Here is an 18,091-nt window from a genome sequence, read left to right on the forward strand (position 1 = left end):
TCATTTTTTTATATTGACCATGTAACCTGCAAATTTGCGAAGTCACTTTTTGGTTCTAGCTGATATTTTTGGAGATTTTATAGGACTTTCTAAGAATACAGAGCTGTATGTTTTCATTCTCTAATAAACATTTTGCTTCTTTTAGTGTTTGGCTTTTAATATGTTTTCTTGTTTTATCTCAGTGGCTAGGATATGCCAAGGTTGAATTGGAGTGGTGAGAGTAGACGTCTTTGCTTTGTTCAAATCTTAGGGGGAAACGAAACCATTAAGAATGATGCTTGATGTAGGTGTTTTGTATATGATCTTTATCAGGTTGAGGAAGTTTCCTTCTGTTCCTAGTTTTTTTCTTTTTTCTTTCTTTTTTTTTTTTTGGCTGCACTGTGCAGCTTGCGGGATCTTAGTTCCCCGACCAGGGGTTGAACCTGTGCCCCCTGCATTGGAAGTCTGGAGGCTTAACCACTGGACCGCCTGGGAAGTCCCGCCTTCTGTTCCTAGTTTGTGGAAAGTTTTGTAATGAATGAATGTTGAATTTTGTATTTAAAATTTTATTGCATCCATTAGTAGGATCATATGGTTTTACTCCTATATCCTATGGATATGTTGAATTACATTGTTTGGTTTTTGGATGCTGACCCAATCTCACATTCAAATGAAAGCTGGAATAAAACCCACTTGGTCATGGTTCAGTACCCTTTTTATATATTGCTAAATTTGATTTGCCGAGTTTTGTTAAGGATTTCTTGCATCTCTGCTAATAAAGATATTGGTCTTTAGTGTTTTGTGTGTGTGTGTTATCTTTGTCTGGTTTTGATATGAGAGTAATGCTGACCTTATGAATTGGAAGTATTGGTATTCTTAAATTTTTGATAGAATTCACCAATGAAGCCATCTGGGCCTTGCATCTTATTCTTGGAAAGGGTTTCACTTACACATTTAATTTCTTTAATAAATATAGGACTATTCAGATTTTCTGTTGCTCCTTGAGTTGGTTTTGGTAATTATATCTTTCAAGAAATTTGTCCATTTCGGTCAAGTTTTTAAATTTATTGGCATAATATTCAAAACATTCTCTTTTTTTAAAAAAACTATAGGATCTATAGTGATATGCCCTCTTCATTTCTGATACTCAGAATTCGCATTTTTTTCTCTTTATTTTTTGATCAATCTAGGTAGAGATGTATACATTTATTATCTTTAAAAAACGGTTTTGTTTTTGTTGATTTTTCTTTAATGATTTTTCCATTTTCTATTTCATTGATTTCTACTTTTGTCTTTTTTTAAAAAAAATTTTTATTTATTATTTATTTATTATTTTTATTTTTGGCTGTGTTGGGTCTTCGTTTCTGTGCGAGGGCTTTCTCCAGTTGCGGCGAGTGGGGGCCACTCTTCATCGCGGTGCACGGGCCTCTCACTATCGCGGCCTCTCTTGTTGCGGAGCAGAGGCTCCAGACGCTCAGGCTCAGTAGTTGTGGCTCACGGGCCCAGTTGCTCCGCGGCATGTGGGATCTTCCCAGACCAGGGCTCGAACCCGTGTCCCCTGCATTAGCAGGCAGATTCTCAACCACTGCACCACCAGGGAAGCCCCTCCAACTCCATTTTTCTTTCACAAGGTTCGCTTTGGCTATTCAGGGTCTTTTGTGTTTCCATACAAATTATAAAATTTTTTGCTCTAATTCTGTGAAGAATGCCATTGGTAATTTGATAGAGATTGCATTGAATCTGTAGATTGCTTTGGGTAGTATAGTCAATTTCACAATATTGATTCTTCCAATCCAAGAACATGTGTATCTTTCCATCTGTTTTTGTCATCTTTGATTTCTTTCATCAGTGTGTTATAATTTTCTGAGTACAGGTCTTTTGCCTCCTTAGGGAGGTTCTTTCCTAGGTATTTTATTCTTTTTGTTGCGATGGCAAATAGGATTGTGTCCTTAATTTCTCTTTCTGATCTTTTGTTGTTAGTGTATAGGAATGCAGGAGATTTCTGTGCATTAACTTGGTATCCCTCAACTTTACTAAATTCATTGATTAGCTTCAGTAGTTTTCTGGTGGCATCTTTAGGATTTTCTATGTATAGTATCATATCATCTGCAAACAGTGACAGTTTTACTTCTACTTTTCCAATTTGGATTCCTTTTATTTCTTTTTCTTCCCTGATTACCATGGCTAGGACTTCCAAAACTATGTTGAATAATAGTGGTGAGAGTGGAAGTCCTTGTCTTGTTCCTGATCTTAGAGGAAATGCTTTCAGTTTTTCACCATTGAGAATGATGTTTGCTGTGGGTTTGTCGAATGTGGCCTTTATTATGTTGAGGTAGGTTCCCTCTGTGCCCACTTTGTGGAGAGTTTTTATCATAAATGGGTGTTGAATTTTCTCAGAAGCTTTTTCTGCATCTATTGAGACATAGAGTTTTCATTCTTCAGTTTGTTAATATGGTGTATCACATTGATTGATTTGCGTTTATTGAAGAATCCTTGCATTCCTGGGATAAACCCCAGTTGATCATGGTGTTATGTTATGATCCTTTTAATGCGTTGTTGGATTCAGTTTGCTAGTATTTTGTTGAGGATTTTTATGTCTATGTTCATCAGTGATATTGGTGTGTAATTTTCTTTTTTTGTGATATCTTTGTCTGGTTTTGGTATCAGCGTGATGGTGACCTCGTAGAACGAGTTTGATAGTGTTCCACCCTCTGCTATTTTTTGGAAGAGTTTGAGAAGGATAGGTGTTAGGTCTTCTCTAAATGTTTGATAGAATTCACCTGTGAAGCCATCTGGTCCTGGACTTTTGTTTGTTGGAAGATTTTTAATTACAGTTTCGATTTCATTATTTGTGATTTGTCTGTTTATATTTTCTAATTCTCCCTGGTGCAGTCTTGGAATGTTGTACCTTTCCAAGAATTTGTCCATTTCTTCCAGGTTGTCCATTTTATTGTCATAGTTGCTTGTAGTAGTCTCTTATGATCCTTTGTATTTCTGCAGTGTCAGTTGTAATTTCTCCTTTTTCATTTCCAATTTTATTGATTGAGACCTCTCCCTTTTTTTCTTGATGAGTGTGGCTAAAAGTTTATCAATTTTGTTTATCTTCTCAAAGAGTCAACTTTTAGTTTTATGGACCTTTGCTATTGTTTTCTTTGTTTCTATTTCATTTATTTCTGCTCTGATCTTTATGGTTTCTTTCCTTCTACTAACTTTGGGGGTTTTTTTTGTTCTTCTTTCTCGAGTTGCTTTAGGTGTAAGGTTAGATTGTTTATTTGAGATTTTTCTTGTTTCTTGAGGTGAGATTGAATTGCTATAAACTTTCCTCTTAGAACTGCTTTTGCTGCGTCCCATAGGTTTTGGGTCTTCATGTTTTTGTTGTCATTTTTTTCTAGGTACTATTTATTTCCTTTTCGATTTCTTCAGTGATCCCTTGGTTATTTAGCAGTGTACTGTTTAGCCTCCATGTGTTTGTGTTTTTTCCAGTGTTTTTCCTGTGATTGATTTCTAATCTCATAGCGTTGTGGTCAGAAAAGATGCTTGATACGATTTCAGTTTTCTTAAATTTTCTGAGGCTTGATCTGTGACCCAAGTTGTGATCTATCCTGGAGAATGTTCTGTGTGCACTTGAGAAGAAAGTGTATTCTGCTGCTTTCGGGTGGAATGTCCTATAAATATCAATTAAATCTATCTGGTCTGTTGTATCATTTAAAGCTTGTGTTTCCTTATTTATTTTCTGTCTGGATGACTTGTCCATTGGTGTAAGTGGAGTGTTAAAGTCCCTCACTATTATTGTGTTATTGTCAATATCCCTTTTTATGGGAAAATGTCGATTTCCCTGTTAGCATTTGCCTTGTGTATTGAGGTGCTCCTATGTTGGGTGCATAAATATTTATAATTGTTATATTTTCTTCTTGGATTGATCATTATGTAGTGCCTTTCCTCATCTCTTGTAACAGTCTTTATTTTAAAGTCTGTTTTATCTGATATGAATATTGCTACTCCGGCTTTCTTTTGATATCCATTTGCATGGAATATCTTTTTCCATCCCTTCACTTTCAGTCTGTATGTATCCCTAGGTCTGAAGTGGGTCTCTTGTAAGACAGCATATATATGAGTCTTGTTTTTGTATCCATTCAGCCAGTCTGTGTCTTTTGATTGGACATTTAATCCATTTATATTCAAGGTATTATCAATACATATGTTCCTATTACCATTTTCTTAATTGTTTTGGATTTCTTTTTGTGGGTCTTTTTCTTCTCTTGTGTTTCCCTCCTAGAGAAGTTCCTTTAGCATTTGTTGTAAAGCTGGTTTGGGGGTGCTGAATTCTCTTAGCTTTTGCTTGTTTGTGAAGGTTTTGATTTCTCCATTGAATCTGAATGAGATCCTTGCTGGGTAGAGTAATCTTGGTTGTAGGCTTTTCCCTTTCATCACTTTATATATGTCCTGCCACTCCCTTCTGACCTGCAGAGTTTCTGCTGAAAAATCAGCTGATAACCTTATGGGAATTCCCTTGTATGTTATTTGTTGCTTTTTCCTTGCTGCTTTTAATATTTTTTCTTTCTATTTAAATTTTGTTCGTTTGATAATTATGTGTCTTGGTGTGTTTCTCGTTTGGTTTATCCTGTAGGGACTCTCTGCACTTCCCGGACTTGGTTGGCTATTTCCTTTCCCATGTTAGGGAAGTTTTTGACCATAATCTCTTCAAATATTTTCTCAGACCCTTTGTCTTTCTCTTCTTCTTATGGGACCCCTATGATTCAAATGTTGGTGCATTTAATGTTGTCCCAGAGATCTCTGATACTGTCCTCAATTCTTTTCATTCTTTTTTCTTTATTCTGCTCCTTGGCAGTTATTTCCACCATTCTATCTTCCAGCTCACTTATTCGTTCTTCAGCCTCAGTTATTCTGCTATTGATTCCTTCTAGTGTATTATTCATTTCAGTTACTGTGTTATTCATCACTCTTTGTTCTTTAGTTCTTATAGGTCTTTGTTAAACATTTCTTGTATTTTCTCGGTCCGTGCCTCCGTTCTGTTTCCGAGATTTTGGATCATTTTTACTAACATTACTCTGAATTCTTTTTCGGGTAGGTTGCCTATTTCCTTTTCATTTATTTGGTCCTGTAGGTTTTTACCTTGCTCCTTCATCTGTAACTTATTCTTTTGTTCTCTAATTTTTTTTTTTTTTTTTTTTGATGGGTGGGCCTGTGTTCCTGTCTTACTGATTGTTTGACCTGAGGCATCCAGCACTGGAATTTTTAGGCTGTTGGGTAGAGCCTGGTCTTGGTGCCGAGATGAGGATCTCTGGGAGACCTCACTCTGATGAATATTCCCTGAGGTCTGAGGTCCTCTTTTAGTCCAGCAGTTTGGACTTGGCGCTCCCACCACAGGAACTGAGACCTGACCTCTTGCCTGGGAACCAAGATCCCGCCAGCCACAGCGTGACGAAAGAAAAAAAAAGTAGGGCAATAACAAAGAATAAAAAATAAAATAATATTAGAGAAATAGAAAATATATTAGAAAAAATAAAAATATAAGCATAACAAAAACAACAGGGTTAAACAGAACCACAACAGCAAAAAGAAAAGAGGGGGGAATCAAACCAAAAGGAGCAGAACAATAACAAAGAATAAAAGATAAAATAAAATTAGAAAAATAAAAAATTTATTAGAAAAAATGAAAAATATGTGAAACAACAGCAAGGTAAAACAGAACCACAACCCAAAAAAAAAAAAGAAAAAAAATGGAAAAAGAAAAAGGGGCCTGCAAAGCCCTTGGCTGTGGGGGACGGAGCCTAGGCGGGGGTGGGGATTAAGTGGGGCGGGGTCTAGCCTCAGGACCCGCGTGGCCACCTCTGGCCACTGCGGGTCCTGAGGCTAGACCCCGCCCCACCTAATACACACCTCTGGCCGTGGTGTAGTGCAGAGATAAGACCCTGGGTGGGGGTGCAGGGACAGGACTTAGGCCCAGCGTGGCTGGACGGGGCCTCAAGAGGGCAGAGGATCAAGCCTGGGACCTTAGTAGGCTCCTGGGGGCTCGAGTGGGTGGGGGAAATGCTGGCCTATTCTCTTCCAGTCCTCTAATCCCCTGAGGGTCTCTCCCTGTCCCCACTGATCCCCTCATTGTGAGTGGGCCCCTCCTGAGTGTGGGAACCCATCCCCTCCCCCAGCCACCCCTTGGGGTGCTGGTCCCATCCCACCTCCTGTTCTCCTCTCCCCTCGTCCTACTCAGTTGCTCGGGGGTTCCTCCCGTCTCCTTAGGTGTCCGTGGTCCGCCACCAGTGCCTGGTAGGTGCCCTAGTTGTGAGGAGACGCAAACTCTGTGTCCTCCTACTCTGCCATATTGACTCCGCCCTGGTAATTTTTGTTATATACTTTACTTTTGTATGTATTGGGAACCATAGAGTATTTTATTATTATTTTTTCCCTTAAATCATCAGTTATTTTTTTAATTATGAATTTTTAATTGAGACTTTATTTTTATGAAGGATCAGTTCAAGAATCACTGTAAAACTGAAGGGAGGGTACACAGATTTTCCATGTACGCCCTTCCCCAGCCACCTCATTATCAACATCCCCCACCAGAATGATACATTTCTTACAACTGATGAACCTACATTGAGAGGTCATAATCATCCAATGTCCATAGTTTACATTACCATTCACTCTGGGTGCTGTACATTTAATGGGTTTGGGCAAACGTATAATAACATGTATCTCTCATTATATCATACAGAGTATTTTCACTGCCCGAAAAATCCTTTGTGTTCTGCCTATTCATCCCTTCCCTCTCTCCCTGCAAACCACTGTCAATTGCTGATCTTATTACTGTCTCCATAGTTTTGCCTTTTCCAGAATGGCATATATAGTTGGAATCATACAGTATGTAGCCCTTTAGACTACAGCCCTTCAGTATGTAGTAATATTTAAGATTCCTCCTTGTCTTTTTATGGCTTAATAGCTCATTTCCTTTTAGTGCTAGGTACTATTCCATTGTCTGGTTGTACCACAGTTTATTTATCCATTCACCTACTGAAGGACATAGTGATTGCTTCCAAGTTTTGGCAGTTATGAATAGAGCTGCTCTCATCATTTGTGTGCAGGTTTTGTGTGGGCATATGTTTTCACCTCCTGTGGGTAAATACTAAGGAGCATGACTGCTTGATCATATGGTAAGAGTAGGTTTAGTTTTGTAAGAGACTGCCAAACTTTCTTTCGGAGTGGCTGTACTACTTTGCATTCCACTGGCAATGAATGAATTCCTTTTGTTCCAGATCTCCACATTCTTGTCAGCATTTGGTGTTGTCATTTTTCCTGATTTTAGCCATTCTAATAAGTGTGTGGTAGTATTTTGTTGTTTAACATGCATTAGTCTAATGACATATGATGTTGAGCATCTTCTCATATGCTTATTTGCTACATTTTTTAAAAATTAAATAATTATTTAATTTTTTAGACTGCATTGGGTCTTCGTTGCTGTGCACAGGCTTTCTCTAGTTACAGTGAGCAGGCGCTACTCTTTGTTGCGGTGAGAGGGCTTCTCATTGCGGTGGCTTCTCTTGTTGTGGAGCACGGGCTCTAGGCACGCGGGCTCAGTAGTTGTGGCTCGTGGGTTCTAGAGCACAGGCTCAGTAGTTGTGGCGCACGGGCTTAGTTGCTCCGTGGCATGTGGGATCTTCCCAGACCAGGGCTCAAACCTGTGTCCCCTGCATTGGCAGGCGGATTCTTAACCACTGCACCACCAGGGAAGCCCCTATTTGCTACATTTTTGTCTTCTTTGGTGAGGTGTCTAAGGTCTTTGGCCCATTTTTAAATTGGGTTGTTTGTTTTCTTCTTGTTGAGTTTTAAGAGTGCTTTTTTGTATATTTTGGTTAATTCCTTTATCAGATGTGTCTTTTGCAAGTATTCGTTTCCCAGGCTGAGGTTTGCCTTCTCATTCTCTTGACCTTGTCTTTCACAGAGCAGAAGTTTTTAATTTTAATGAAGTCTAATTATCAGTTATTTCTTTCACAGATTGTGCCTGTGGTGTTATATCTAAAAAGTCAGCACCATACCCAAGGTCATCTAGGTTTTTGCCTTTGTTCTTTTCTAGGAGTTTCATACTTTAGTGTTTTACATTTAGGTCTGGGTTCACTTTGAGTTTATTTTTGTGTAGGTTGTGAGATGTGGATCTAGGTTCATTCTTTTTGCATGTGGATGTCCAGTGGTTCCAGTGCCATTTGTTGAAGAGGCTGTCTTTGCTCCAGTGTTTTGCCTTTGCTCTTTTATCAAAGTTCACTTAACTATATTTATGTTGGTTTATTTCTGGACTCGATATTCTGTTCCATCAATGTATTTGTTAGTTCTTTTGCCTGTCATACTGTCTTGATTATAGTAAGTGTTGAAGTTGGGTGGCATAGTCCTCCAATTTTGTTCTTCTCCTTCAGTACTGTGTTGGCTATTTTGGATCTTTTACCTTTTCATATACAGTTTAGAATTAGTTTGTCAATATTCACAAAATTGCTTACTGGGATCTTGATTGAGATTGAATTTAATCTATAGATGAAGTTGGGAAGAACTGACCTCTTCATGATACTGAGTCTTCCTATCCATGAACATGGAATGTCTCTGCATTTATTTTGTTGTTCTTTGATTTTGTTCATCAGAATTTTGTAGTTTTCGTCCTATAGATCTTGTACATATTTTGTCAGATTTATGCCTAGGTATTTCATTTTGGGGGGTGCTAATGTAATTGGTATTGTGTTTTCATTTCCAAAATCCACTTGTTCATTGTTAGTATATAGGAAAGTAATTGACCTTTATAAATGAACCTTGTATCCTGGAACCTTGATATAATCACTTACTAGTTTCAGGAGGTTTTTTGTTGATACTTCCAAATTTTCTACAAAGACGATTGGCAAACAGAGACAGTTTTATACCTTCCTTCTCAATTTTTTTTAAAAAAATAAATTTATTTATTTATTTATTTTTGGCTGTGTTGGGTCTTTGTTGCTGCGCGCGGGCTTTCTCTAGTCACGGTGAGCGGGGGCTGCTCTTTGTTGCAATGCGCGGGCTTCTCCCTGTGGTGGCTTCTCTTGTTGCGGAGCACAGGCTCTAGGCACATGGGCTTCAGTAGTTGTGGCACATGGGCTCAGTAGCTGTGGTGCGCAGGCTCAGTAGTTGTGGAGCATTGGCTTAGTTGCTCCACAGCATGTGGGATCTTCCCGGACCAGGGCTCGAACCCATGTCCCCTGCATTGGCAGGAGGATTCTTATCCACTGTGCCACCAGGGAAGCCCTCTCAATTTGTATACCATATATTTCCTTTTCTTGTCTTATAACATAAGGAAGGACATACACTTGAAAAGAAATGGTGAGAAGGAATATCATTGCCTTGTACCTGATCTCAGAAATCTTTAAAGTTTCTCACCATTAAGTATGATGTTAGCTGTAGATTTTTTTGTAGATATTCTTCATCAACTTGAGGAAGTGTTCCTCTGTTCCTAGTATACTGAGAGGTTTTATCATGTATGTGTGGATTTTGTCAAATCCTTTTTTGCAGCTATTGATATGATCATGTGATTTTTCTTTCTTAGCCCACCAATGTGTGATGGATTATATTAATTGATTTTCAAATGTTGAACCAACCTGCATAGCTGGGATAAATCACACTTGGTCATGGTTTATAATTCTTTTTACACATTGTTGGATTCAGTTTGTTAATATTATCTTGCTATTATTTGGTTGAGGATTTTTTCATTTGTGTTCATGAGAAATATTGGTGTGTAGCTTTCTTTTAGTGTCTTTGCCTGGTTTTGGTATTAGGGTAATGCTGGCCTAATAGAATGAGTTGGCAGCATTTCCTCTGCATCTGTCCTCTGAAGAAGATTGTAGAGAATTGGTATAGTTTCTTCCTTGAATGTTTGGTAGAATTCACAAGTGAACCTGTCTGGGTCTGGTGCTTTCTTTTTGGAAGGTTACTAATTATTGATTTAATTGTTTAATACATCTAGGCCTATTCATATTGTCCATTTCTTCTTGTGTCAGATTTGGCAAGTTGTATCTTTCAAGGAATTGGTCTGTTTCGTTAGGTTATCAAATTTGTGGGCATAGAGTTGTTCATAGTATTTTTTTTTTATTATCCTTAGCATCCGTAGGCTCTGTAGTGATGTCGCTCTTTCATTTCTGATATTAGTAATTTTTGTCTTCTCTCTTTTTTTCTTAGTGAGCCTGGCTAGAGACTTACTGATTTTATTGATTTTTTTTCAAAGAAGCAGGTTTTGGTTTCATTGATTTTTCTCCATTGAGTTTCTGGTTTCAATCTCATTGATTTAAGCTCTAATTATTATTATTTCTTTTCTTCTGCTTAATTTGGATTTAGTTTGCTCTTTTTCTAGTTTTCTAAGGTAGCAGCTTAGATTATTGACTTTAGATCTTTCTTCTTTTCTAATACATGCTTTCGGTGCTATAAATTCTTCTCACAACACTACTTTCACTGCCTACCATGTATTTTGATAAGGTGTGTTTTTATTTTCATTAAGCTCAAACTATTTTTAAATTTCTCTTGAGATTTTTTCATTGATCCATGTGTTATTTAGCCATGTGTTGTTTAATCCTCACATATTTTGGGATATTCTAGTTATCTTTCTGTTATTGATTTCTAATTTAATTTGATTGTGGTCTAAGTGCAGACATTGTATGATTTTTATTTTTTTTAACTTGTTAAAGTATGTTTTATCTCCAGAATGTGGTCTATCTTGGTAAATGGTCCATGTGAAGTTGGGAAGAATGTGTATTCTACCACTGTTGGATGAAGTAGTCTATATATGTCAGTTATATTCAGTTGATTGGTGATATTGTTGAGTTCAGCTATGTCCTTAGTGATTTTCTGCTTGCTAGGTTTGTCCATTTCTGATAGCACCTCCACCTATGATAGTGGATTTATCTATTTCTCTTGCAGTTCTATTAGTTTTTGCCCCATATAGTTTGACACACTGTTGTTAGGCACATACATGTTAAGGATTGTTTTTTTTTTCCCTTGGAGAATTGGCCCCTTTATCATTATGTAATGCCCTTTTTTTTTTTTATCTCTGATAACTTTCCTTTCTTTGAGGTCTTCTGTGTCTGAAATTAATATAGGTACTCTGCTTTCTTCTGATTAGTGTTAGCATGGTATATTTTTCTCCATTCATTTACTTTTAGTCTATAAGTTTTTTCATATCTAAAGTGGGTTTCTTTTAGACATCAAATATTTGGGTCTTGTTTTATGATCCTCTCTGACGATTTCTGTCTTTTAATTGGTGTATTTAGACCATTGATGTTCCAAGTGATTATTTATAAGGTTGGATTAATATTTACCATATTTATGACTGTTTTCTATTTTTTGCTCTTGTTCTGTGTTCCTCTTTTTGTTTCCCACTCTTTTTATGCATTTTGTAGTTTATTGTCAAGGACCAAGAAACAAAATCTGGAAATGCTCTATACAAGTGCTGAGGAGCTACAAAAATGGGGTAGGGTGGAGGAGACACAATAATACACAACAGTCTTTTGAGGAGCTCCAGCTCTTCATTCTAACACTTGAACCAAGGAGAGACAGCCATCCTTTGTCACTAAGGCTGCAGAAGAATGGAATCCTCACTCAGTTTATCAGTTCTTAGGGCAGACACAGCAAGAGCCTATTTAAAGCTGATGCAAAGGCCACTCGTGGTCCCCTGGGAGCCCCCATGCGAAGCAGAATGGATGCTGAAGGTGGTCCATGGCTGCTGGTGGTGGCTGGTCCCAGCTCCCTAGGTCCTGGGCTTCTCTTGATTCTAACTGACAAGCTTGTCAGTCAAATACAGTTGGCCAATGTGGACCTGTCAGTGGATTATCCCAGGGTCTCTTTTGGCTTTATTCATTAGGGGTTGAATTTTTACAGGATCCTTTACGTTCTTATTTTCTCTGAAGACATCTCTCATCCTCCTGCTGGTGTAAGTTCTGTAGTTGTTGGCTCTGAAGTGCTTGGTCTCCCTCAGCATTGCCTGGTACATATCCAGCACTCATGCGTGGCTGGAGGCTGCAATCTCGGAACGAATAAAACCCAGTGGGTCTTCTTTGCAGAGGTCCCGAGTTCCATGCAACCTGCAAAACTTCTGCCGCCGCAGGGAGCACCAGTGGGACGCACGCATGTGTCTTGGCCCAGGTAGTGGCCCAGGGTCTGGCCCAGGTGGGCTCTGGCCCTGTGCAGTGGCACAGACACTAAATAAGTGTTTTATTTGATTCCCTTTTCTCTCCTTTCTAGCATAACCATCATATTCCTTCCCTCCCTTCCTCTTTTTTACTGGTTGCCCTAGGTTTTGCAATATGTATTTGTGGCAAATCCAGATGTACTTTCCCATAACACTATACCACTTCATGGGTAGTGTGAGTACCTTATAGTAACAGTGTAATCTTAATTCCTCACTCCATCCCTTGTATCATTGCTGTCATTTATTTCATGCATATATAAGCATATACAATTGACTGTTGAACAATGCAGGGGTTAGGGGCACCAACCCCCCAGCGGTCAAAAATATGTGTATAATTTTTGACTCCCCCAAAACTTAAGTACTAGTAGCCTACTGTTGACCAGAAGCCTTACTAATAGGTAACATAAAGACAATTAACACATATTTTGCATGTTATATGTATTCTTACAATAAAATAAGCTAGAGAGAGGAAAATGTTATTAAGAAAATCATAAGGAAGAGAAAATATATTTACAGTACTGTATCAATACTGTAAGTTTACATCATCTATAAGATGATGAAGCATCTGTCAATACCTACATCAATATTATCTTATATGATACAAAGCACTGTAGATTTTATATGCATTTCTAACACTGGACATCAAAAATGAAAAGATGATGTGAAAAAGAAATTTATATTTATTTAGAGGTATAAAAATTCATACATTGATAATGAAAAAGCTGCAGTATGTTTGCTTTATGGTAACTTAGTGTAATTGATACAGTTGCTTCACAGTAGCCTGACCTATACATGAATGAATGAATCATTTAAAATTTTAGGGTATAAAGTATTACAGTCATATTCATAATATGGTACTGGAAACATTGTTACATTTTTTTAAAAAACACTTACCTGTGATGATACGCTGATGTGCAGTTTCTCCAGTTATGAAACAGAGAGGAATATTGTATGGTAATGTAATTCTTTGAAAGTTAAAAAACAGTAAGAAAACTAACATTAATTTTGTATTAAATATCACTCACCTTATGCCTATGTAAGGATAGACTAGCATCTACATATATTTCATGCATTTATGATATACCTTTTTCCTATTTATTTATTTATTTGTATTTCTAGGCTCCATGGTTCATCTGTGAGTTTTTTCAAATTTTTGCAAATCTTCAAAAAAATTTCCAATATATTTACTGAAAAAAATTTATCTAAGTGGAACTGTGCAGTTCAAACCTGTTTTAAGGGTCAACTGTATACTATTATTTATTGATATTATTGGTATTATTATTTTGAACAAACTGTTATATGTTAGGTCAAATAAGAAAAATGAAAGTTTTTTTTTTCTTAATTAATTTTGTAAGTGAAATAGGGAGCATTTTATTTTCTTTTTTTTTTTTAAATTTTATTTATTTATTTTATTTATGGCTGTGTTGGGTCTTTGTTTCTGTGCGAGGGCTTTCTCTAGTTGTGGCAAACGGAGGCCACTCTTCATCGCGGTGCGCGGGCCTCTCACTATCGCGGCCTCTCTTGTTGCGGAGCACAGCCTCCAGATGCGCAGGCTCAGTAATTGTGGCTCACGGGCCCAGCTGCTCCGCGGCATGTGGGATCTTCCCAGACCAGGACACGAACCCGTGTCCCTTGCATTGGCAGGCAGATTCTCAACCACTGCGCCACCAGGGAAGCCCTGAAAGTTTTTCTTTAAAAATTAATTAATTTATTTTTATGGCTGTGTTGGGTCTTCGTTTCTGTGCAAGGGCTTTCTCTAGTTGTGGCAAACAGAGGCCACTCTTCATCACGGTGCGCGGGCCTTTCACTATCGCGGCCTCTCTTGTTGCGGAGCACAGCCTCCAGACACGCAGGCTCAGTAATTGTGGCTCAACGGGCCCAGCTGCTCCGCGGCATGTGGGATCTTCCCAGACCAGGACACGAACCTGTGTCCCCTGCATTGGCAGGCAGATTCTCAACCACTGCGCCAGCAGGGAAGCCCAAATGAAAGTTTTAAATTCATATTTACTATTCCTTTTTCCATGCTCTTCCTTACTTTATGTATATAAAGAATTTTTCCTCTCTCTAAAGAACTTCTTTTAATATTTCTTGAAAGGCAGGTCTACTGGCAACAAATTCCCTCAATTTTTGTTTGAGAAAGTCTTTATTTCTCCTTCACTTTTGAAGGATAATTTCTCAGGGTACCGAATTTTAGGTTGGTGTTTTTTTTCTGTCAATGCTTTAAATATTTCACTCCACTCTCTTCTTGCTTGCATGCTTTCGAGGAGAAGTTGGATGTAATTCTTATCTTTGTTCCTCTGTGGGTAACTGGTTTCTTTCAGGATTTTTTTTTTTTAACCTTTGATTTTCTGTAGTTTGAAGATGATATGTTTACATGTAATATTTTGGGCATTTATCTTGTTTGGTGTTCTCTGAGCTTCCTAGATCTGTGGTTTGGTGCCTGACATCAGTTTGGGGAAAATCTTGGTCATTATTACTTCAAATGTGTCTTCTGTTCCTTTCTTTTTTTTCCTTCTAGTATTCCCTTTATGTACATCTTAACTTTTGTAGTTGTCCCACAGTCCTTGGATATTCTGTTCTGTTTTTTTCAGATTTTGTTCTCTTAGGTTTTTTGTTTTCAAGCATTCTATTGATGTATCTAGCTCAGAGAGTCCTTTGTCAGCCATGTCCAGTCTACTAAGAAGCCCATCAAAAGCATTTTTCATTTCTGCTACAGTGTTTTATTCCTAGCATTAAAAAAAAAATTCTTCCTTAGGATTTCCGTCTCTCAGCTTACATTGCTTATCTGCTCTTATGTGCTATATGCTTTATCCAGTAGAGCCTTTAGCATATTAATCATAGTTGTTTTAAATTCCTGATATGATAATTCCAACATCCCTGACATATCTGGCTTTGATGCTTGCTCAGTCTCTTCAGGTTGTGTTTTTTGCCTTTTGGTATGCCTTGTAATTTTTTTCTTGTTAGCTGGACATGGCATACTGGGTAAAAAAAGTTGCTATAAACAGGCCTTTAGTAATTTGGTGGTGAGGTATGGCAGGGAGGGCAAGTGTTCTATAGTCCCATGATTGGGTCTTAGTCTTTTAGTGAGCCTGTGCCTCTGGACTGGGAACTTCACAGAAGTTTCTCAGTTTTTTCACCCCCTTAGGTGGGACAGGATGGCTTGAGTGGACTGGAGTTGTTTTTTTCCCTTCTCCCATATAGAAAGGACTGCTAGACTGCTAGAGTTGGGTATTAGATTAGACTCCGATAATACCCCAGCTGGTTAGGCTCTGGTTAACTAGTTTCCCCTGAGGGCAGGCTTTGTTAAGAAGAACAGTGTGCCCTGGTATTTCAAAATGGTTCCTTTCCAGCTCCCCTTACTGGGAGCACGAGGGTATATTTCTCTGATGTGTATTGTAGGAACCTGGTCTGGCTCCTGGACGTAAATGTCACAATATTTGGGAGCCCTCCATGACTGGGCACCCCTGGAATTTTTAACTCAGAGAGTTATGCATACTGAGCCTCTAGCAGTTCATCACTTACAGTTCAGGTTTTGTTAGCCCAGCACTTGTTCCTGCACTGGTTTCCACTGGTGTCTCTGCTCCTGTGCGCTGTTACTCCCCTGTATTCACCTGTCTGTCTCTCCAATCTTAAAGGCAATGGTTTGTCCTCCCCTCTCTTACAAACCCAGGAAAAGTTGTTGATTTTTCAGTCTTTTCAGCTTTTTACTTGTTAGGATGGAGTGGTGACTTCCAAACTATTTATATTCAAAAATGGAAACCGGAAGTCTACCTCCGTTATTTTAAATAAATTTACAAATCAGGAAAATTATTTCTTCCCTCATCTTCCTATTTCTTACTTCTGGTGCCCTTCATTCCTTTACGTAGGTTCGTTTCTATTTTGTATAATTTTTCTTTTAGCTTGAAAAGCTTTGTTTAACATTTGTAGTGCAGGCTTGCTCCTAACAGATTTTTCTCAGCTTTTCTTTCCCTTCATTTTAAAAAAAATGTGATACAGTGTATGTAAGAAAATTTACCGTTTTAACCATTTTTTGTGTTCGGTTCAGTGGCATTAAGTCTACTCATATTGCTATGTAACCAGAATTTTTTCATCTTCCCAAACTGAAACTCTGTAACTATTTGTTTTTTGAATTTTTGAATTTTATTTTGTTTTATACAGCAGGTTCTTATTAGTCATCAATTTTGTACACATCAGTGTATACATGTCAATCCCAATCGCCCAATTCAGCACACCACCACCCCCACCCCCCTGCCGCTTTCCCCCCTTGGTATCCATACATTTGTTCTCTACATCTGTGTCTCAATTTCTGCCCTGCAAGCTGGTTCATCTGTACCATTTTTCTAGGTTCCACATATATGCGTTAATATACGATATTTGTTTTTCACTTTCTGACTTACTTCACTTTGTATGACAGTCTCTAGATCCATCCATGTCTCAACAAATGACCCAATTTCGTTCCTTTTTATGTCTGAGTAATATTCCATTGTATATATGTACCACATCTTTATCCATTCGTCTGTCGATGGGCATTTAGGTTGCTTCCATGACCTGGCTATTGTAAATAGTGCTGCAGTGAACATTGGGGTGCATGTGTCTTTTTGAATTATGGTTTTCTCTGGGTATATGCCCAGTAGTGGGATTGCTGGATCATATGTTAATTCTATTTTTAGTTTTTTAAGGAACCTCCATACTGTTCTCCATAGTGGCTGTATCAATTTACATTCCCACCAACAGTGCAAGAGGGTTCCCATTTCTCCACACCCTCTCCAGCATTTGTTGTTTGTAGATTTTCTGATGATGCCCATTCTAACTGGTGTGAGGTGATACCTCATTGTAGTTTTGATTTGCATTTCTCTAATAGTGATGCTGAGCAGCTTTTCATGTGCTTCGTGGCCGTCTGTATGTCTTCTTTGGAGAAATGTCTATTTAGGTCTTCTGCCCATTTTTGGATTGGGTTGTTTGTTTTCTTAGTATTGAGCTGCGTGAGCTGTTTATATATTTTGGAGATTAATCCTTTGCCCATTGATTTGTTTGCAAATATTTTCGCCCATTCTGAGGGTTGTCTTTTCGTCTTGTGTATGGTTTCCTTTGCTTTGCAAAAGCTTTGAAGTTTCATTAGGTCCCATTTGTTTATTTTTGTTTTTTATTCCATTCTAGGAGGTGGATCAAAAAAGATCTTGCTGTGATTTATGTTAAAGAGTGTTCTTCCTATGTTTTCCTCTAAGAGTTTTATAGTGTCCAGTCTTACATTTAGGTCTCGAATCCATTTTGAGTTTATTTTTGTGTATGGTGTTAGGGAGTGTTCTAATTTCATTCTTTTACATGTAGCTGTCCAATTTTCCCAGCACCACTTACTGAAGAGACTGTCTTTTCTCCATTGTATATCCTTGCCTCGTTTGTCATAGATTAGTTGACCATAGGTGCGTGGGTTTATCTCTGGGCTTTCTGTCTTGTTCCATTGATCTATGAAACTCTGTAACTATTAAACAGTAACTCCTTTTCCCCCTTGCCTCAGCCGCTGGTAACTACCATTCTCCTTTCTGTCTCTGTGAATTTGACTACTCTAGGAATCTCATATAAGTGGAATCATACAATGTTTGTCCTTTTGTGTCTTAGTTATTTCACTTAGCCTGTCTTCAGGGTTCATCCATGTTGTAGCATGTGTCAGAATTCCCTTCCTTTTTATGATTAAATAATATTCCATTGAATGCCTCTATACTACATTTTGTTTATCCAGTCATACTTCAGTGGGCATTTGGGTTGTTTTCCTCTTTTGGCTACTGTGAATAATGCTGCTGTATGAACGTTGGTGTACAGATATCTATGTGTTCAAGTTGCTGCTTTCACTTCTTATGGATATATACCCAGAAGTGTGATTGCTGGATCACATGGTAATTCTGTTTAATTTTT

The 18,091-nt window shown here is 38.1% G+C and overlaps 1 protein-coding gene and 1 pseudogene across 5 annotated transcripts in view; one reads left to right on the forward strand and one right to left on the reverse strand.

Moving 5' to 3' along the window:
• Positions 1–18,091, forward strand: part of BRIP1 (BRCA1 interacting DNA helicase 1) — a 204,673-nt gene that overhangs the window by 33,306 nt on the left and 153,276 nt on the right. The window lies entirely within an intron of this gene.
• On the reverse strand, positions 11,741–12,121 carry LOC137754954 (LYR motif-containing protein 4 pseudogene; annotated as a pseudogene).

The sequence above is a fragment of the Eschrichtius robustus genome, chromosome 20 (assembly GCF_028021215.1).
Source record: "Eschrichtius robustus isolate mEscRob2 chromosome 20, mEscRob2.pri, whole genome shotgun sequence".
In the NCBI taxonomy this organism is placed as follows: domain Eukaryota; kingdom Metazoa; phylum Chordata; class Mammalia; order Artiodactyla; family Eschrichtiidae; genus Eschrichtius; species Eschrichtius robustus.